This window comes from Falco peregrinus, chromosome 4, assembly GCF_023634155.1.
Source record: "Falco peregrinus isolate bFalPer1 chromosome 4, bFalPer1.pri, whole genome shotgun sequence".
Classification (NCBI taxonomy): Eukaryota; Metazoa; Chordata; class Aves; order Falconiformes; family Falconidae; genus Falco; species Falco peregrinus.
In genome coordinates, this window is record NC_073724.1 from 116,997,728 (window position 1) to 117,020,284 (window position 22,557).

Sequence of the window (22,557 nt, forward strand, 5' to 3'; positions counted from 1 at the left end):
CTGCTGTTTTCTGAGTCTATCTATTTGAATGTCTGCAGCACAGCCCAGGTGCCACATCCATCGCACCTGTCCTTCTGCACTGAGTTGACCAAAGACAGAAAAACGAGTTACCCTCCACTGTTAATTCAGACCTATTATAGCCGTTCTCTTGTGTAATGTGCAAAGTAAACAGTCTAAATTACTGTTTACCATCTTTACACAGGTAATATGGCAGCTTTCTTCTCCCTAGAAAGCACTCTTCGGTTAAGTGGTAAGCTTTTATAATGTAAAAAAATATAGAAGTTTCTTCATATGCATTGAGACTTGCATTGCAGAAAGACAGGAGAGTCAGTTTGCCTTCAGTCCTTTAACAGCACAACTCATCGCAGCACTGAAGTGGGTCAGCTAATGTTAGCGCTGAGCATTGTGATGGGGAGGAAAGTTAGTGCTGCCTTTGTGTCCCACAGGCTTTTAGAAGACAAAAGCAAATCAGCTGAAGAAATAAAATAATATGCTGATGAAATTTTTTTTTTTTTTTTTTTTTTTTTTAGCTGAGGGTCACTACATCTGGCAGATATTGTGAGGCCTTTTTTTTTTTCCCATGAGCAGTTCAGTGAATTTTGCTTGGAGGAAGCCAACTGAATCCAGGTCAATCTGATTAGAACAAATAAAATAGGCTTTGGGTACGCTGGAAAAGAAATTTGCCCCGACCCTTAGTTGCAAAGGACACAAAATCTCTCAAGCTTGTGCAGGTTAAAGCCTGAAGAGCAAGGCTGCAGCCACTTCCAAGTTATTTAAATATCCCAAATTATTTAAAATTGCTTTGATCTCCGTTTCTGTGGTAGAAGTCTGAAGCCTTCACTGGAGTCACTCAATATTCACAGCAGCCTAACAAGGATCCATAACCTGTCGTGTCTGCAGCATGACGGGATATATAACAACATTGCCTGTCCAGCTAAAACAAGGTCAGATTATTAAAATACAAATCAATCTGTTATTGTTTAATGTGCTGCTCACTGTGGCTCGCATACATGACTGACCAAGAGAAGCACATTGTATAAAAGTAGGTGTCGTGTGTAAGTCATTTTAGATAAAGACAGCTCATCAGATAAGGGGTCTGCAGTTTGGAGGTGGGGGGTGGTGGTGGCAGAAAAAATAAAATTTTATTGACCTTCTTGGGAAGAACTGAAGTAAAAGATATAACAAGGTAATGAGCTAATTATTAAAAATATACCTTTGCACTTTCATAGCTCTGTTTAGATGACAAATAATAGTCAGCTAATCCTCCTATGCACTTTGCAAAGCAATGATGTAAGTACTGTCCCCATTTTGTAGGTGGGGATATAAAGGCAGGAAAAAAAATCTCACGGCAACAGAGGGAATTGGTGCAAGAACTGGAGTCTGCAGGAATTTCACTTCTTCCTTTGCCTTACTCATACTTGTACAGGATGTTCCCTCAGTAGTGATTTCTGAACTCTGGTTTGGTTTTGTTCTTTCTTCTGCCTGTCTTGTGACCTGATTTTATCTTTCTTAAAGTGAAGAGGGGCACAGCAGTGTCTCTTGTTTGTGTGCACACCGGGCTTAGAGAAGTGCTGCAAATGTGGGGCATCTGTGGTTGTAACCCTTCCCTGCCCACGATGCCTCCTTCCAAAAAATGTCCAGCTCCATCTGCCTGGCAAATCCATCTCTAAGGTCTGTCAGAAGGGGAAAATACAAGGAAGAGCAAGCTGATCATGTGTAAGCTCATCCTACACCAAGGATTTTCTTAGAAGCTTGGCAGTATTGTAAATTCTCATAAATTAACTCCGTAAGTTCAAGAAAAATCATAGTATCTTTTTATGTCACATCTACAGTCAACCTATTTTCCCACTCTCCCTTCATGTGATTATTTCACCCTGAAGAAGTTTTTCATGATCAAAACCCTGCTGCTCGCTGCTCTTTGTAGCAAGATGTAAACACTATGCTGGCATCTTTAAAGGTTTTGGGAGCCTTTATTCTGCAAGTGTGAGGAGTGAGGACGGGAAAGGAGGCTGTTATACACTCTTGCCCTGGTGCAAATGAGGAATTTTCACCCAGCCCACGTGCATTTAATTCTCCATAACACCTTTCAGAGAGGGGCTGCACTTTGTGCAGGGATTCACTTACCTATTTGCATGTGCCTCACCACCTTTTTAGATTACTCTTCACAGAGGGAATCATCTAGCCTGATGAAGTGCAAGCTCAAAGGAGTTTTCTGGGCATAATGCGCATTATCAACTAGGCCGTTTTTGCCAGATACCTTTCTGAATCCCCTTTAGGTTTTACCAAGTGTCCTATCAAAGACTGCAGGTTAACTTAGGAGTCTACTCGGAGAGGCATCACGGAAAGGAAAGGTGTCAGATACATGTTCCCTGCCAAAGTGCTTTTGAACTTATCTGTCCTGAGGAGCTAATGGGACAGAGCTCTGGGTTGCTTCAATTTTAAAGATAGTGCTGGATCTCTTTTCTTAGAGCAAGCGTAAGAATGCTTGGGAAGTTGCCATGAGTCTGACCAAGTCTGGGAGCCGAGTAACTCCCAGGTGGCCATGCTTGGAGCTTGATGTGAAGAAAGTCCTGAGCGGAACCTGCCAGCTCAGCCCTCATGCAAAGCACAGAAGCCTTGTTTTATCCCCTATGTTAGTTTGCTGTTGAAAGAGAAACATTAAACAGGTAGATTGGGGTTTCCTTGTCTTAATCAAGGATTTGGATGGATCTTCAAAATCCCGAGTCTTGAAACTGCCCGTCTGCAGGTAGATCTAATTCTTGCAATGAAATTAATGTAGACTTGGTGCCCCAGTGGTGCGAATGTGGAAGCTAACATTGTCATGCACGTGTAGAGCTGGTATTAGAGCAGAACTCAGCAAGCTTTATATAAGGCATTAGGTAAATCCCTATTTAAGAGGTTACAGTTTTCAGTCTTCAGCCTACAAATAAGAAAAATCTTACAATCCTGACATCCAGAACTAAGGTGTGTTTTTTTTCTTCTAATGCTTCCTGTGGGTTGAAATGCATGATCTGTTCTCCATGCTGCAAGCCAGAGAGGGTAAACGAGCTCTACACTGGTCACATATTTTCATCCTGTTTCTGCAATGTTTGTTCTCCAAGGACTAACTGCTATTGTGATCCAAGCAAGGAAAGGAAGCTTTCTGCAAACTCTGCTATCTCATCACAAACTAGCCTTAGGGTGAAACTGTGGCCCTGTAAAGACTGAAAAGCAATTCAGGTGCCTAAACATAGGCATTCACTGCTAGATAAGATGTCAGGAGGTATTCCAAAAGATGTGCATGAGATGGGAAAGAAGCCCTGGGATACCTCAGGAGATCTCAAACAGGACTAGATGTTCCTACTTAGGTGAGTGAGTGACTCTTTTGGAGTTTTACTGTTGAACTCATGAAAGTGAAGATTTTTTTCTTGGCATGTCAATCCAGTAGTAAATATATGGCATAAAACTTTACTTTTAGATAGAAGAGGAATTATTTTAGACTTTTAGTAATTTTGGAATAATTTCCTCATTATCCTCAGCCACTGTGAGAAAGGCAGGGTGGAGCTGAGTGCATGCAGTGATGGGTTTGTGAAGCTGACGGAGGGTGTTGAGTTAACACCCCCAGCCTTTCCAGACTGCTGTCTGGCACCTCATTCATCTGAAGACCTCTGAGCTACAGGGTCTGTGATAAACAAAGGGGGTCTGTCTTGTGCCTCTGGGTTTCCACTGGCTTATTAAAGATTGGATTGTTTAATGTTATCCTTTAACAGCGAGATATTTCTGTGGATAGGGAGACTCCTGTGTCACTGGACAAGAAAGAAAAGGCTTTCATGTTACTTGTTTAAACCATTAAGCACTGATGTTTTGCTGTTTGACATGCCATTGTTTCTTGCTCTTTCTAACCAGTCCTGTTTCTCCATTCCTTGTGGTTAATTATTGCTCTTATTCTCTTTCCAGCATGTCTTCTGCTCTGTTACTGGATCCGTAGGGGAAAAGTGACTCAGGGAACTCAGCACAGGACCAAGGAGCAGAGAATTAACTGTCCCCATGGGAAGCTTGAGTTACTAGCTGCCACATATGCACATTTTCATTGCTAACAGTGAAGGAAAAGTTAACAAAGAGCTTGTCACCTAGAGCAGAATAGAGGGGAGTAGGAAACAGTTCTGCAAGTAATTTGTATTGCCTACCCATGACAGCACAGTGCATGCAGTTCATGTCCAATTATTACTTTTTGTTATTCATTATTTACATTATGATAACATTCACGGGTACCAGTCAGGACTGCAGCAGCACTGTGAGAGATTCTGCTCCAGCACAGACTGGGTGAGCACTGGAAGTTTTTAGCAGTATAACGATGTCACCTGAGAATATAAATATTCTACTAAAATAAGTATATTGTTACAAGCCATAGTATTGCATGACAGTAAATCCACCTTTTCCTTTTGCAGCTTATTCCTCTTCCGACACAGGAAAGATATGATGCAGGTGTAAACATTTTTCTGTTGAGTATTTATATTTGCATGCAGCTGCAGCAGTTGAGTGCTGCCATAGTTTCAGGCAACGTGAGTCCACGGGTAAATGCGTGTTAAGACAGACCCTGCCCCAGAAGGCATCACGTCTCAGTAGGCAACAAGCGGGAAAGGAATCAGAGGCATAAATGAGTCATAAATCTGTTGAATGGTCATGCTGGACAAGGTGCATGTCTCATCCCTGGATCTGGGCTGGCATTTGCTTGCTACAGGAGGAGGCAAACTAGTCTTCACTCTAATTCCACATCAGTGTCAATGCAGCTCTACTGAAGTTAATGAAAAGCCAGGGTAATTCTAATTAGGCCCCAGCTGTCTAAACGTCTGGTTTGTTATCTTCAGCTCTGGGGAGTTATGTGCCAGGGGCTTCTCAAAAAGTATCTGGCTGGCACCTTTGTTTTGCAGCCTGAAAGAGCACTTAATAGTCTGATCCACCTTGAAGAGTGTCTTGGGCATCTTCTTCCCAATCACTAACTAAAACAGAAATAAGAATGAATTCAGGTCCTGTTACAGTTTGGTAGAGTTCCTGCCACATTTGGCAAGTTGGCTTCAACTTGTAACAAGAGGTGCTTGAGAAAGTGTGAAAATAAATGCTCCTGCAGAATTTTCTTTGAGGCTCGGTGTGACAAATATACTAAAGCAGTCAACTTCAGTTGACTTTTCTTCTCCAGGGTTTTTAGTGTAATGGCTCTGAGATTGGCTGATGGGCAGCTCTGGAGCTTGCTGCTCCTGCAGCTGGGCTGCAACATTTTGTAGAACAGACTACTTACTCAAGACTGGTAGCCTGATCTGTGCAGCATGAGGGCTTTGTTAGCCCTTCATATATGCAAAATGCTTTGTGCTTGAGATAAATTCTGTTACTATCAACCATGTTCTCAGGATACAAGCTTTTAGGTTGGCACTGGTGGCATAGCACTTGTTTGTGGTGGGTGTGGAAGTACAGGGAAAGATTGAACAAAGCAAATAATCCTATCAATTCCCAGCAAAAATACCAGGTTGGAATGGCAACCTCTAAGTTTTGCTGAATTTCTCAGATGTTTTGTTCAAATACAGTTAAAAAAGCAGCAAATGTTGGTTTATAAAATGTTGGTGGCTATGTAAATATTTTTAGGGATCTGTATGTTTTAAACAACCTGACTGTACATATAGATGTATTGAAGCATATGGATTAGCTTGTTTTATCACTTCCTGATTGATTATGATCTCTGTAGTCCCAATCAATACACTCTGTAGATTTAGGAAGCTATCTGATCCAGATTGTAGTCTCAAGCAGAGATATATGTCAGAGCTAAAGTGATATGTTGACTTGGTAGCTGGCAGCCAGTGACAAATAGAAGTGAGGAAATTTTTGCTATGGATTTAAAGTTAGGAAAGCAATAGGTTGAACTATCTATGCACGGCATGGCATTGAGCTAAACTGCTCATGTGGTGAGATGCTTCCATGCAGTGTTTCAAAATATGTCGGGGATGCATGATAAAGGCATGCTGCTGAAGTATAAGCAGTTACAGGACCAAAGAAAGGCAAATCATCAGTGGGTGAACGATTGTCACAATGTCATAAAAATAAACAAATGACTGCAAAAGGAACTGGGATTATAATCTTCAGACTATGAGAAACCTCCCGAGATGCCAGTATGCCAGTGTTGCTCAGTGCTGTAGCTCAGGAAAGCAAAACGTATTCAGAAACATCTGAGCATCAGATGCATCACAAAATTGTCCCTGGTCATGGGAAAAAGGGAGAAGTCTGGAACAACTGCTTGTGGCTAGTAGATGGACAACACCATCCCTTATCAGCTGGAGTGCCAGCAAAACAGGACCAGAAAAATGTGGACTAACATCCCTGGAATTATTAGCATATGGAGGTAATTTAATGTAGATAGGAAACAAATCCATGTATCCTGCTTCCAGTTAGTGCTCTGTCTCTAGGCAAGACTGACGCTTACTACCTCCTTGTTGATTTTGCCAGCAAAGTGGACAATTACGGGTGCATTCACGCCATTTGATTTTAAATGTTAGTTGTTAGTTTTAAATGTTAGTTTAAAATGTTAGTTTATCTGGAAATGTCTGCGTTAACTAGGCAGAGGATTTAGGTTCCCCCTTTCAGGTGTTTTGCGTTGCATGAAATTAGGTGCCTAAAATATTCTGAAGTGTATGATATGAATTTGTGTTTACTGTGTCCATCGTGGTCACCTTCTGCATGCGGCCATCTAACCAGGAAAAAGTTGTCTGCAGCCTCCACTTACTACACTTTAAATTGCCCTGTTGTGGTGTGAGTATCTCCTAGTCTGGTTGCAAAGGTTCTTAGTGTTTTCTCACTAATGCTCTGATAACCGTTGCTGGGGACAGTGGACACTTTCAGGTCTATGACTACAGAAACTGGCACAGCTGACAAGAAAGGAAATACGGTGTGGATACCATTATTTGGGTATAGAAAACACATCTAAACAACTGGACATGTGCAGAGACTGGCTTGCTGATGTGAAGATTACTTTAACAAAAAAAGAAAAAGAAAAAAAAAAGTGTTGTGATTTTCCTGGCTTCCCATTTTACATCCCTAACTGTGGGCTGTGGTGGGACCACAAGCAGTGTGGATCTTCCTTTTCCAGAATACGTGATACGATGGTGTCAGCAGGGCAGCACACAACTTGTTACCCAGCTTTAGATTCTTTCAGTGACAATCAGCTCCTATAAAAAGGGAAGGGGAAGAAACGGACCGGAGGTGGGCTGTGGCTATGTTAAAGGGAAAACAGTAACCGATCACTTTAGAAAACTTCACCTCTGTTTGATGGCATCTTACCAAGTCTGCACTTCTCACACCTGAGTTTTGAACTTGTTAATACCAACTGGTCTATCCAGAATCACTAAAGCATGTAGGAGCCCAAATCAAGTACCAGGGTGCTAGATCGAATAATTTCTTACTTCAAATTTATTTTTAATACCAGCAGTAGTTATGCTATCTTTCTCTTGCTTGGATAGTTCATGCTGTACCACAGGTCAGAGCTGATTTTCATCTCATGCTGATTTAACTCAGTTCTTCTGCTGGATTAGGTGAGAGAGGTCCAGTATATCTGAGTGCTACTGTTAAGAAATATTTCCAGATTTCAGACTCATTTGGGGGCCACATCATTTCCAAAATAAGCTTCTCATACTCTCCATACATAATCTGCATACTTTACAGGCAGACAGGGATCAGCTATTCACTACAGAGCCTGAAATGCCTGAGGCTCTTGTCTCTGCTTATATCCATTAGAGGTAAACCTGGGATGATTACAGGGAACACTGTACTTCTGATCATGTCAATGAGCGCAGCTAGCAAGTGTTCTGGGGGCAGATTCTCATCTCATTTGCATTGGTGCAAATCAAGAGTAATTGAGTTATTCCAGATTGAGAGCAGGCAAACTGCTCTAATAGGATTTTCTCTCTCAATAAAAATATTATTGAATTCAGCCACTGACTCTGTTTTGTCACTGTTTTCCTTTGATTTTATGCTGATACACAGTGTTTAGCTTTGGTTCACAGTGAAGCCAAAGAGAAGGTCGCTTGGGAGGGAAATACAATTGAGTCCCTGTTCTGGGACCACTCTTTTGTGAATAGAGTGTGTAGCAGTTGCCCCTAAAACAGATTGTTTCTAGCAAGTCACGTACCTGTCTGCTGGCCCTAATGAAACCCAAACTCAGGGGAAACCAGTAGCCCTCACGCACCATGATCACTCATCGCAGAAATGGGTGGAGAGAAAAGAAACCCATGCAGCAGAATGACATTAAGCTGAGAGATAAAAGGCAGTCTTCAAAATAAAAGGACCAGCTTGAAAGATGGTTTAGAAACAGAAAATTCTTCACATGACGCTTTAAGACAACATAAGCTCCTTTTTGTTTCCTGGCTATTTCTGCCTGTTCCTGGTCAAGAACGTCACAGCTAATAATTGTGTCAGAAAACCTTCCTGTCTGAAAATGATCTCTTCCTAATGGATAGATGATTCCATATGGTTTCATATGTCATAGATGGAGGGAGAACATATTGGACGACTGGCCACAGCTGGCAGTTCGTGTTAGTGCCATATGGATAAATGTGCGAGCTCTACTGCATTGTGTATTCAAGTAAACCATTTATCTAAACAGGTGCTGACCCACTGGGAATGCATTTTTATGGTCAAACTTGCAGCATGCATTCATACGAATCCCTCTGTTCTCCCCTCCTTTTTCTGCAGTGCAAACACGAGTTACTTGGATATCATTTGCCTCCATTCTGTGTTGCACATCAACGTCCATAAAAGCACACCTGGGCAGACCCTTTGTAAACGAGACCATAATTTGGCTCTCTGAACTGTATGGATATTAGAAGACCAGTCTCCAAAATCCTCTTTGGGAACCAGCCTGTAATATTCACTTCCAATAGACATTGCTATATCATATTCAGGAGATTAAAATCACCCCATTTATGAGGCTGTATAAATACAGAATCAGACTTTCCACCTCCTTGAGCTACTGTACTCTGTCCCTAGTTCCAGATGAAATTTTTGCACTTCTTTTCTCTTCATGCCATAATTGCCTCTTTGTCTAAACATGCTTCATTTTGGAATTCCTCTCACTTGCATTCCTAATATGTGCAGTTCAAGGTACTTGCTGACTGATTTATGCTGGGCTTGTGTAGCTCCTTTGGAAATGGAACAGAGCACATTCCATCCATCTGCGTAATAAAACCAGCCAGTGCAGGGTGGGAGCACTCAAACCGCAGCAGAAATAATCTTCACCTAAATTTTGACTCAGTTATCTGTCTCTCCATCAACTCTCCTGATCGGCTGGGGTACTAAAATCATGCCTAGGGAGCAAACCTTCATGAAAAAAGGTTTCTTATTATGCTGTTTATTCTAGAGCTCTGTGTCACAGCCAGCACCAAATACGGGGGTGAGGGAAAATGCCTCATCTGCATTGCTGAGCAAGTATTTTGTTAAGATCGCAGCCCTGTTAATTTGGTCCTAACATTCAGAAAGTTGTAATATCAATTATACTCTCTGGGCTCCTTATAGAATCACAGACCTTTAAAAGTCATCTAGTCCAACCACCTGCCATAAGCAGAGACACCTTCCACTAGACCAGGTTGCTCAGAGCCCCATCTAGCCTGGCTTTGAATGTTCCCAGGGATGGGGCATCTACCACCTCTCTGGGCAACCTGTGTCAGTGTCTCACCACCGTCAGCATAAAATATTTCTTCTTTCTATCTAATGTATATCTCCCCTCTTGTCCTGTTGCCACAGGCCCTACTAAAAGGTCTGTCCCCATCTTTCTTATAAGCCCCCTTTAAGTACCGGAAGGCCACAGTAAGGTCTCTCCTTCATCTCCTCCCACCCGCTTTATAGGCAGAGTAACTCACTCGCCTTTATCACAGGAGGAAACATTTTATATGAATTAGATCCATTTGGGGTTAAACCAATCTACAGTCCAAAGCTCAGATAAGTAATTTTATTAATATGATATGAGTTGTATTGCCCATTCACAACTGTACCAACCCCATGGCATGCAAAGGGACAGAGAGCTAGTTTGGGTAGGAAAATCAGGAATTCTGCAGTGGTTGGAGGAATAAGCCTGGCAGTCACCCCATGCTTTTTTCTGCTCAGCAGTTTCATGTAACTAATAGTTCACCTGTGGCTTCTTGAGAAGTGAGAAAACAGAATGAGCCTCAACCCACCAGAAAGAGGATGGTGACACTAATTCTTATCTCACATCATCTACCTACCTGTAGCCACATGCAACGTGCATGTTCCCTTGCTTCAGTTTATTTGTGCTCATATATTCTAAACATTAGTTAAGCTTTCATAGCGTAACAGTAATCAGGCAGCTTAAATAGCAAGTTCTCAGCTGTGTTTGGTGCATACTGTGCTGTGGGAGATTTAAAAGAAAATCAGAAAGTGCATGACGGAGATTAAGATGATTCTGAATTGCTGTTTATAAGACTGAGTCCCCTTTGTGCCTCTTATCTGCTGTTTGAAGTACCGTTACTTAAGCTCAGCGTTGGGGGCTGGGGCGGGGGGATGCGGGGAGGAGAATCTTTCTGAGAGGATGTGAGAAGCCATTTCAAAAGACGATGACACTCCAGTAAATAAAGCACAAAAGTTTCAGGTCAGCACTGAAATGGTGGATGAGATGGAGTTGCACCCGAAAGAAAACTTGTTCATCCAGGAGGCTTTCAAATCTCGTTGCTGAGATAAAGAAGATCAAAGTGTTTAAACACGTTGATCCACTACTGAGGAAAATTTAGTGCTGGCAACAGAGAGCAGCTGCAGTATAGCTGGCGTGTCTAAACTCACAGCAGGGGACTAATTGCTCGTATGGATATAGGTTTGCCTGACAAAACCAGGTCTGAAGGAACGTCATTCTCATTCACAGAATGATGGAGATCTATTGGTAAGCAGTAAAATGCCAATCTAAAGTACACAGCATCGTCAGGAGGGATGGAGCTGCTGGGAGCAGAGCTGCAGCATGGGTGAGGGGGGTGCATGAGGATTCTCTGCTTTTATTCAGCTTCTATTGTGCAGGGAAAGATCCCATCAATTTGCTCAAGATGATAGCATTAGCTTCAAGCCTGCCTTGAGATGTATTAAATAATGAAATGAGGAAGAGTAGCTCAAAGTCAAACCTTAATGCTATTTGTACAACATATTGTCCTAGGGAAGTAGCCTGGAGAGGGGGGCTGTGGCCACCAGAGAATTCCAAATTTTATATAAAAACTGAAATGTTATCTTTATACAAACTATTAACTGGGAAGGGCGTGGAGAATATTGAGGCTGGTTATAAAAAAATAATCCAGTCAACTATTCCTGGTACAATCACAGCTGTAAAGTTACTTATGGCAAGTCTGGTGGAGAGGCTGTTCCGGCATCTCATTAAACAGGTTCCTTCTTGCAGTCCCAGCACTCGACAGAGGGTGTGTTCTGGTTTTATTAAGGGATTGAGCAGAAAGAAGGTCTGAAGCAAGGGTTAGTGATAGGGCTTTTCCCATGACACAGAAGTTATTTCTGGCAGAGGTAGGAACTGAACGGTATTTTTGCATTTGGCTGTGAATACTGAGACGTTTGAGTTCTTCTGTGTAGCTAATACTTGAATGCCCATTTTCTTCGCATTCCAAGGGAAATAAATAAATAAATAGATACTGCAATTCTGATCCACAGCATCTTCTTCATTGAAGTATAGCACTTAGTGTCATTGTATGTACTCAGCAAAAAGCAAAGGCGGCTCAGCCACCCCAGTCTTTCCAGTTGAGAAGGACAGACATTTTGCCTCTGGGAGGAAATTAAATACTCCTGTGCTGAGTCATTACAGTACAGTACAACATGGCAATCCAGCTCCAGATGTTCAGCCCGTATTTGGAGTTTGTAGTTCTGGTAACAGCAAATGTCACAGTGTGTGTATATGTATGTGTATGTATACCTACATACATACATTTGTGTGCACATGTGCAGCCACATAAATGAAGTGTATGCTTTGACCCTTTTTAATACCACCTCATTCCTGGGGCTTTCCAGAAGTATCTAAATCACTCATTCTGGGATTCCAGGATAGGCAACCAACGGAGGGAGAGAAGGGCATTCAGAGGCCACAGACCTCTCCTGTCACCACAAATGAAAACCTTTTCAAAGCTCTGCCCTTGATTGCTCCTTTCAGTGGGGATCCTCGTTAAAGCCATTCAAATGCCAATATGTCACCTAAATGCAGGAGGTAAATTCTTCCATGGTTTCTAGAAAGAGCATCACAGCATGCCTACATTTGCCTCAGCATGATGGCCAGCAGGACAGGCTACTAAGCATGTAGCAATGGGGTAGACATAGCATGTGGTGGGCTGCAAAGAAAGAATACAGTTATGAATGTATTCTCTGATGGATTAAAAGTTCGAGTCATTCGGGATGTCCTAGGACATTCAATGTGGCCTCTCTTTGCTGGTTTGGAAAGGGGCAGGTCTTTCTTAAGTATTGTGTCAAACCTGCCAGCCCAGAAGATGCCTCAGATAGGTGATGGCATCTCTCAGGGTCAGAAGCACCCTTGGAGAAGTACTGCCCATTCCTCTTTGGACCTGTCCTGTGTTGGGCTGTAATCACACTGAGCTGGAGGAGAAAGGCTGTGGCACAGGCACAGGGGACGGTACATGGAGTCCCTATGTGGTCCACCTTGAGTGCCCCTCTTTCTCAGCAGTGTCCCCCAGCAGTGTTACACCCCCTAGGAAGTCAGGAGACAATGCTGAGGAGCACATCCTCCTAACCCAGAAGCACTGAGCTTCAAGGAACAGTGTCCTTGGCCTCTGTTGACCTAGTACTGGTCACACCAATGCAACAGCCAGCTGATTTACACCAGTAAATCAATTACAAATTAAGGAATGGGTGCAGCAGCCTGTATCAGGCACGATGTGCCCCCAGGCAGTGCAGAACTATCTCGCCCAATCTACCTGTTGGTCCAGCAGCTATGTAACATTTTAAATTCTGAGAAAATAGCTTTTAAAAAGATGTTAAAAGATTATTTAATATCCATTTCACGTACCATTAATTTGTTACAACAGTTATACCAGGAGCTTTTGCTTTGTACATCTCGTTAATCACTGGTGTCTCACATTTTTTTATGCTTATTCTACTTTTAAGACATTTGCAAACACAAATATTCCAGTGGAGTTTTTGTGGACAATGTGTCATCTGTGGCAAATGGGATAAAAGCATTGCAAGGAATTGTAATTTTTCTCAACATTTTCAAGTCAGAGTATGTCAAAGCTGAGGTGTACAAATAACCTACAAAATGACCAGATAGCATGTATAAGGAGGTATGCAGGAGTGTTTATAGTCTACAAGAAACTTGAGCTCCACATAGGTTAGCCCACAATTGCCAGCCTGTATTAGGGTCAAGTTTTCCATCCATGAGATCAATAGCTGTGCTCCTGTGAACTTCTCAATGTCAGCTTACCTACCCATTGGCGAAAAAAGCAGGGGCAGAAATTACCCTTCGTTGCAGAGCATTTGAAGGGGTCTGGATTAAAGATCGGCACTGGATAAAGCAAAAGATTATTGTCTCCATTTAACAGCTTTAACGAAAAGTGTATTGACTGTGAGATTATGTTTTATTGTCGGTCAAGTCAATGATGAAAGACCTGAAGCCATTACAGGACAACAATTGAGCAACAATTATAGAAACATCTGTTGTGAACTGGGAAACATACTGTGATACTTTTCTAGGCCATACAGAAATTCTTTCTTCTACAGGGACATTTTTAATAGCCAGTTAAAATAGGCAAGGAGAACTGGTTTTACTTATGAAATGAACCCAACAGAAAAAATATTTTTTCCCACAGAAAAAGGAGTAGCTGAAAAAATGATCCAGTAGCCAAAGACGACATTTTATTTTTCACAGTAGACCAGAAAAATATTTATCTTGGAGATGTTATTGCACAAAAGATGTATTTTAATGCTTTGAATATAGTGATATGGATTATGATAATTTCAAAGCAAATTTTGTGGTAAGAGCCAAAGAAAGGTTTTACACATGCAGGAAGGCTGCTTTCTAAACTGCTTTGCAAGCCTTGATCAGATGGGTATGTTAATTTTAAATTAGGCAACTAATTCACTACAAAAAAGAAGCTGTTGCATTTCTGTACAATCACTTAGCCCACCTGAAATCTAAGTTTAATGAATCAAATTCCCACAACAGAAGCAACTCAATTAAGGTCGCTACACTTCAGGCTGATGAAAATGCCCTGTTCTTTGTTCCAGTTGGCCAAAATTGGATATTTTGTCCTCAGCTTCTCCTGTTTTGCTAAAATAAGTTATTTAACAGTTCATTATCATGGCCAACTGTAACGTTTTGAACAGTGTCATTACTGAAATGCTGCTCAGCCTTCGTCAAGGCAACATTATAGTTATTGGCTGGAGGGGTAGGTACTCACTTGTACTGAGAAAATATAGTTTGGGCTGAGATTCTTTGTTAATTTATGCAACTAAAAACTAGGCATCTAAGCAAGTCTAGGTTAATAACTCTTTAAAGTCTAATATGCACATGTCTAAAGTCAGCTGAGAGAAATCTGTGATTACCAAAGCATATACAAGCAAATAAGACTTACATATGGCACAATTAAAAGTAGAACATGAAAGCTAACTTTTTGCACAAAGCATATCTCGTGATCTTGCAACAAGTGAGGAAGAAGAGCTTGGTATACAAAGAGCACAGGACAGTAATTCTTTGATGAATGTTAAAATGTAATTCTGCTGAAGCTCGACAGGACCCATTCTACATCCTTTACTTGTGGAACCATTTCCCAGAAATCCAGTTTTTCACCTGAAATTATTACACACTGAGAAAATTATCTTAATTCTGAGAAGCCTCCACTGTGTAACCTTTTCCAACCTGCTCTACAGACTGCTTAAAAAACAGCCTCACCCTTCTTCAAAGAACCCCCAAAAAAACAGCAAACAGAAAATACCGTGAAATGGCCCCTACAACAATTGGAACAGATTGGGATGCGCAAAAGACTCACTCTGCTGGGAGCTAGCTGTCCTGGCTGATGGGGTTCAAAATTGAGTTGATATGTGGGCTAAAAAGAAGAGGTGCTTAGGGGAAGAACAGCTCTCCAGGCTTAACTGCTTTTGTAGTTCCTCCCCAAGGGTGGCTCAGACTGCACTCTCCATCCTCCCTCTAATGGTCCTCCCTTGTTTCCTTTTTATCCAAAAGAGGGATGGATAACAAGCCTTAACTCTTCCCCAACTGACTCAGTGTCTGGGGATGATGGTCCCTTCAGGCAAACCTTGCCACCTGTTATGGGTTGGTTATGAAGGACCTCCTCCCAGATTTCTAAGCTCTGCCTTCCCCATGTGTTTGCCACCACGGGCTGATTGTGTGGATGACAATTGTGATGATAATTATACTAATTTGTTTTTTCTTATGACAATCTGTGAGCATATATGATAATGAAACATAAGGCCAAAACCAATGAGTATTTCTACATGGAGTGTCAATTTGGTGTAAAAAGGAAAACCTGTGCAGGTCTGGAGCGTGCCTATAGAATCACAGAATCATTTAATATGGAAAAGACCTTTAAGATCATTGAGCCCAACTGTTAACCCAGGACTGCCAAGTCTACCACTAAACCACGTCCCTCAGTGCCTTATCTATGTGTCTTTTAAACACCTCCAGGGATGGTGACTCCACCACCTCCCTGGGCAGCCTGTTCCACTTCTTGACAGCCTTTCAGGGAAGGAATTTTTCCTAATACCCAATCTAAACCTCCCCTGGTGCAACTTGAGGCCATTTCTTCTTGTCCTGTCACTTGTAACTTGGGAGAAGAGACTGACCCCACCTTGCTACAACCTCCTGTCAGGTAGCTGTAGAGAGCGAGAAGATTATGGTGGTGGTTTGGCTTCAGTCATTGCAAAGGAATATGCTTACAGAAAGATGTTCTTTGATTCTGCTGAACCCAACGAGATTCTCTTCTGCTTTCATTTGCTGCCTTTTGGAACATGCCTGTGATCTCTGGAATATATCAGCCATGCCTTCCTGTTCTCCATGGGGGAACAAAATAATGAGAGGTTGTCCTGTGAGCAGGGCTTCAATTGGGAGGATGATTTTCAGCTCATTTCCGCATGCGCTGTCTCCGCTTCCCACCTCACTCTACTTAGCTGCTGTGTTAGACAGCAAACCCCCAGCCATCGCTTACAGCAGAGGGTGATAATGGAAAAAGAGATGGAGAGAAGTGTGCCGCAGTGACCGGTTTATATATGTATGCATTTATTTAATCCTGGTCATGAGTAAGTGTCTCCAACTTATCAGACTGTCCCCATTTGGCCACGGTATTTTGGAGGAACACTTGACTTCAGGGACATAGTGAAGCTCTACTAACTCCAGCAAGACTTAAACTTATGCTTAATGGTAAACGTCTGCTAAAAGCATTATTTGGGGATGGAGGGGACCACAGAACATGGCGAACTGCTTTGCAGGATCCTCAGTTCAGGCCCAGAGGTGGGGACTAAAGTATTGCTTGCCACAAATGCAGTTAGTCTGAACATCCATGGTGAGGGCACATTCATGATCTACCTCCTTCACTCAGCCTCTCAGCAGCAACCAGGCCATCTACCACCATTTCTTGTGCTGTTGAGGATGGCACTAATTACTGCCATCTCAGGGGTGGTGTTTGCTTGCAAAGTGGGCACTGTCATTAGGAATTCAATTGGTACCACAGTAATTCAGAGGCATCCCACCTACTGTGAGTTAATCAAGGAGGGACCACAGCAGCAGGCTAGCCAGGAAAAGCTCTGCTATTTCTAGGGCTGAGCACTGCTTTGACCCTTCAATTGCTTTTGGAATATATAATACATTTGGAAATAACATATCCAAAAAGGCCCCAAGCAAGTAAACCCCAAAACAATCCAACCATCAAAAATCTGGATTAAAGACCACAGGTGGCAAAAATTGTTCTCTCCTTCTGTGTGGTCCCTAATGCAGGTGCCTTATTTTCACAACACTTACAATGAAAACATTTTCTTTTTGGATGCTCTTTAGGGCACAATGTAATGCATCAAAATAAATCATTGCGTCATACGCCTGTTGCGAATAAAAGCTGATGCACCAAATGTCAAGGTTGCTCACTTTGATTAATCAATGAATATTGCCAATTTTTCTAACAGTGTTGAGGGAAAAAATGGTAGTGAAGGAGGAAATATTGAATCATTACAAAGACATAAATATATAAGATATTGATATGATAAGTTTATATAGATTTAGAGATGATATTTTTTTCAAGTAAGGCAAAATCTCCCTTGGATCTGTGATTTGGTAAAGAAACTGTACACCATTTCCCACATCCCCCCACCCCCCCACCCCATTTTCACTTATTAAATGAATTCAGTAATCTTCATATTGAAAAAGCATTCATTTAAACTGCTGTGGAGAAAACTTCTGATCAAATCAAGAGCATTAGCTTCAAGGCCACCCTTCTTCCTCTGAGACAGGAAGTATCTGTGTGATAAATTAACTATGGGTGAATGCTAAGTCTTTAATGAGAAGAAACATGCTCTGTTGCATTCAGCCTTTCATGTGAAAGCTGTTTGGGACCTTACTGAAAAGAATGTGTTAATCAAGAGAAAAGCATAATTACTGTCTTGTCAACAGACACAAATGGGAAAGCCTGGTGCAAATGAGGTTGAAATTAACTCCAAAAAACAGACAAAAAAAGAGTTTTTCTATAAGGTTTTCAGAGAGCTTGCTTTACACTGCACAGTGATTTATGACAATTGGAATCTCACTATTTCTGCAATTAATATTACTGGATGCTTCCTATTCAGAGGAATGTTAATCATAATAATGCAAATTAAAGTATTATTGCAGCTATGCCTCAGAGTTCATATTTCATATTGAGCCAAAGGTTCAATATTCAGCATCCTTCTCAATGGAGCATTTGCATTGTATGGATAGATGAATGTGCACCAAAGGTAAAATAACTGAATTAATATAAACCAGAATAATATGTCTGGAGCACAGCTTCCCATTTTCCCATTTTGCTGTAAGGTCCTGATTGTTCAGGCTTTTTAAACCAATAATAAATTATTGCAATGCACTGCTAATTACACCTCACTGAAGTTGTGTACAGTATAAATTGCACTGGCAGTGGACTTAGATTAAGTTTCTTATGCTTATTTTTAGCAAGTCGAAGGCAATTCATTTCCAGCTATGCCGTGTTTAAAAGTTTAGAGTGAAAAGCCTGTAATTATTTCCTAATAGGATGAGAATATTGGTGACAAATATTTTGTCCTACACATCTTTTTGCAATGAATACATCAATGAGAAAGGCAAAAGCAAGAACACATATTAATTTTGACATGTGTTTAAAAAATATAATGCATATTTATAAATTTTGCTCCTGCAAATATTTTCTACATTTGTCTTCTTCATGTTTTTACCTCCCTTTATGCTCCCATAGATCATATCTTAGCTCATGATTAGCTTTTTGTGACTGCTGAAGCTCCTGAAAATATTTGGTCCCTTTCCTTTTTCCTTCTTTTTCTTTCCTTTTTGTTGTTGTTGTTGTTGTTGTTGTTTGTTTTTTGTTTTATTTTTCCCCCCCTATGAGTTTTGATTGGTGAGGGGGGTGGGAGAGAAGAGGGGATGATTGTCTTCTTTTTCTTTAATTCTGCTGGATCAAAAACTTGAAGTTTTTGAGACTATTTCAAAGCTGATTCAGAAACATCAGTATTTTATTTCAGAAAACAAACAACCCATGTAAAGTAAGTCCATACTACAAATGCTTTTCCTAATCCTTTTCTCTGTAGCAGAAAGTTGGTTTTTATTTTCATCCAAAATGAATGTTACTACTGCATTAAAACTGTTTATCAGGAGGTGACAGTAGAGGAAGTTGTGCATGCAGACCAGGTGAGACCCTACATTTGAGGGAAAAAAAGAGTGCAGTCATAGAGCAGTGACTAGAGCTTAAATGTCCATCCCATAGTGTTACTGTCCTCTTGAGAGGAAATTAAGGAAGTCCTTAGGTGGGGGACACATTTTAAGCTTTACAGATCTAGGTTTAAATTCAGGACAAACTTCCTGTATAACATCACGGAAATCACTGTGGACCAGGTCCTCCAAAATCCCTCACCACCCTGCTGAGTGAGCAGGAGGTACCCAAATAACTTTCAGGACCAGATCCAAATGGTATTGCTGTATGTCTTATTCTATAGCCTGTGGTCTGGATTAAGCAGTTATGTGCTCTGGGTGCCTGATGCTCACTTTCTGGCATCGCTTTACATCTACTTGGGCTTGGTCTTTCAAAATGGCATTCAGGTCATGACATAGATACGTACATACTGACATATAAGCATAGATTTTTTTGTTTTAAAGAGAAGAAATCACCTTGATGGTGCATTTGATGGGTTATCTCAGAGATACACAGGCAGGCAGGGCACTGTAACTTCCAGAAGAGAGGTGCAAATGCACAAGCAACTGTAACTTTTCAATTTGTAACCATGACTGCTAAAAGAGCAGAGCTGACCACCTCCTTATTCTCTCTATGCTGGAGCCTATTCACAAAAGTGGAAATAATAGCACTTCCCTACCTTGACAAGCAGTTTAAAAATACATATATTAAAAATCAGGAGAAGTATAGATGCTATGGTAGTGGGGGACCGTAAGTTTACCAGAGTCCTGAGAAAGGAGAATGAACAATTTATTCTCACATCCTCCTCATTTCCAGATCTCCCAGAAAAACATTCTGGTGAGCGATAGCCTCTTCTGCTTTTGTTTTCCCTCTCATTGAAGTGAACACCAGTGAGAGAGGAGACTCACAAAATTAATTCAGATTGGCTTAGATAAGGACCCTGTGATGTTGATTAAAAACCATCCACAGGGCCATTAGCAAAGTGAGATAATAAATGAAAATGCATTGAATTGCATGAGTTTTCCAGTGGGGGAACATCAGGGAGCAGTCTTGAGTCCAGTCTTCTTTAAACATCTTCATTCATTAGCCAAAAGACAGGAAAAGAGTACATGTTAATTAAAATCACAGATGATCCAAATTGGGAGGCACTGCATAAATCAGTGAAGATAGAGAGATTAGAAACCTTAGGCAGGAAATGACAAAATGAGATGCAGCTTCGAAAAATGCATGTGGGGGAGAAATAATCTGTACAAGGACGCAATCAGCAGAAAGGAGGGTTGTTCAAGAAGCAGAATAATTGGGAGGAAGCCAAAGGATGTGGACCATGGAGTAAAGGGCAACCTAGCAGAGAAGATATTTAAAGGTGACCTTTGCACCTTTTCAGTGGACAGCTTGGATTCAAAATTAATTTACAATTGGCAGGATTAAAAGGTCAGTGTAGTTTTGGACCATATATGCAGAAACAAGTTGCCAAGAAATTATGTGGAAGCCCACCTCTATAATAGCATGTTATCACATCATTCAGGCTTCTTATTTTTAGTATTTTCCAATTCTGTAAGACATTGTAGACCAGAATGCATGTAAAATAGATGCATATCAAGCAAAATGGGTAGCCTAGGAAAGTTGCTGGCCCTGGCAAAGTTGTCTTTCAATGAAACTACACACACCGAGTTGCTGTGGTCTCTTCTCCACCTCCCCAGACCCTATGGGACTTTGTCTCCCTGAGACGAGAAAAGGAGCTAAGAGAAGGGGCTTGAGGCTAATCAGCTAATGAGAGGTGCAAGAGAAGAGGAGCCCCAGTGCTGTACTACACTTCCTTTGAACCTCCTGCTTGTGGTGTGACAGGTTTGTCACACATGAATCATCACTTTTAAACTGAGGCTCTTCCACCACAAGCAGCTCAGATAAGACAAAATTTACTGATGTGAGTGGAAACAACAAGAAGCATCTGTGTAAGATCTCAGTCGTTTCGCTCTAACAAAGGTATAAGATTTAAGGAAGGAAATACTTGGGATACCACATAAATAAAAAGATTTTTTTCACCCGAGGACTGCAAAATCACACAATGAAAGGAACAACTACCATGTTAATTGGAAACCTTTGAAACTACAATAGAGCAACTGGTAAATTACTCTTTTGGCAAAGGGATGGATATTTGCACAGTTAGCCACGGACAGGCATTTAAATCTAAGAGCTGTACAGGAAGCCTTAGATTGTATTTAACAAACACATTTATTTCCAGGAGATGATTAAGCATACCTTAGTACAGTGCTGATGTGATATTATACTAGGAACCACATACGTATAGATAACTGTTTTATGTGCCCTGTGTAACTGTTATAATTTGTTTTTAAATCATTTAGGGTAGCAAATAAGTTAAAAATCACTAAATAAAACACTGATTTGTGTGTGTGTGTGTGTGTGTCTTTTTGCAGGTAGACTGAGAGTAACACATGTCCAGATTAAAACTGTATCCTACAAGAAGTATTTGATGGATTATTCCTAGACATTTCTAAGAAGGTAAATACAAAAAGTGAGTACTAATTCCAGTACCTGGGGTGTTTTAATTATGTTTTGTTGTTTAAAATCAAATTACGATAGTTGTAATGTTTCTTGTGTGGATTTCTCTAATCAGTTATGAAGAATTTCCCTAATTTCTTTAGAACATGTCTATTATTGATCTGTGTTTATTTTTGTTATCTGACAATTGTAATTTGCATTACAGTCCCAGTCAAGGACTCATTTTCCCTGTGGCAGGCACTCCAGAAACATAGACATTCTCTGCATGAAATTATTTACATCTAAGTACAAATCAAGAAGCCACGGATAGTGACAGACAGATGGAGACCCACAGATGTAATAAAGAACTGCTGGTCAGTATGACAGGCAAGGCGAATAGAGCATCTGCAGCCTAGCCCTTGTCAGTGCTTTCTAGATATTGCTGCAGTGAAAGGAAGAGAATAGAAAGGTTATTTTATAGATATTTATGGAGAGTAGCATGGAAGAAAATACAAAAGCAGTCATTTGAAAATCCAGCACATGGACTGAGGAAAATGGTTGTGTGGGTTGACTGGATGCGGACAGCCTAGTTTTGATATAAATGCTGAAGGGAAATCAATGGTATATGTGGGAAAAGGGCCTTTGCATCCAGGGAATATCATCAGAGCAAATTAACATCTGTGAACAATGAGAAAAAGGGATTCTGCAGTAATTAAGATGTTCAATGATAAAGTCTGAGATAAGAGATTCACCTAGACGGCTAGATAGAGAGGAAAGACATCTTCAGTGTGTTGCACAGAACAGATCTGCAAGACTGTGATTTAACTGGGAAGTGGCATCTGGGAGAGGAGCATGAGTTGAATCTGATATCAAGGTTATAGGCATGTGACAGGATGGTGGCATTGTCCACAGTGAAAGAGAAGGAAGGTTGCTTGGAGATCATAGCTGGGACTCCTCAAATGGAAGGAAAGCAAAGCTGAGACAACTGAGTACACAGACCAGGAAAGGGTAGAGAAGTAGAACCATGAATCAAAGAATCAGAGATTATTTGAGGTTGGCAGGGTCTACTGGAAATCATCTAGTCCAACCACCTGCTCAAAGCAAGCTTTCCTAAAGAAGGTTGCTCAGTGCTGTGTCCAGCTGAGTTTTTAGTAACTCGGTGAGT

General features: G+C 41.1%; 1 long non-coding RNA gene across 1 annotated transcript in view; it reads left to right on the top strand.

Annotated features, from left to right (window-relative positions):
- LOC129784368 (uncharacterized) overlaps positions 1-21,426 on the top strand; it is a 196,818-nt gene extending 175,392 nt beyond the window's left edge. The window contains exon 3 of the long non-coding RNA XR_008747019.1: positions 21,329-21,426. This is a non-coding gene — a long non-coding RNA (uncharacterized LOC129784368). The remainder of the gene's footprint in view (positions 1-21,328) is intronic.
- The last annotated feature ends 1,131 nt before the right edge of the window (positions 21,427-22,557 follow it).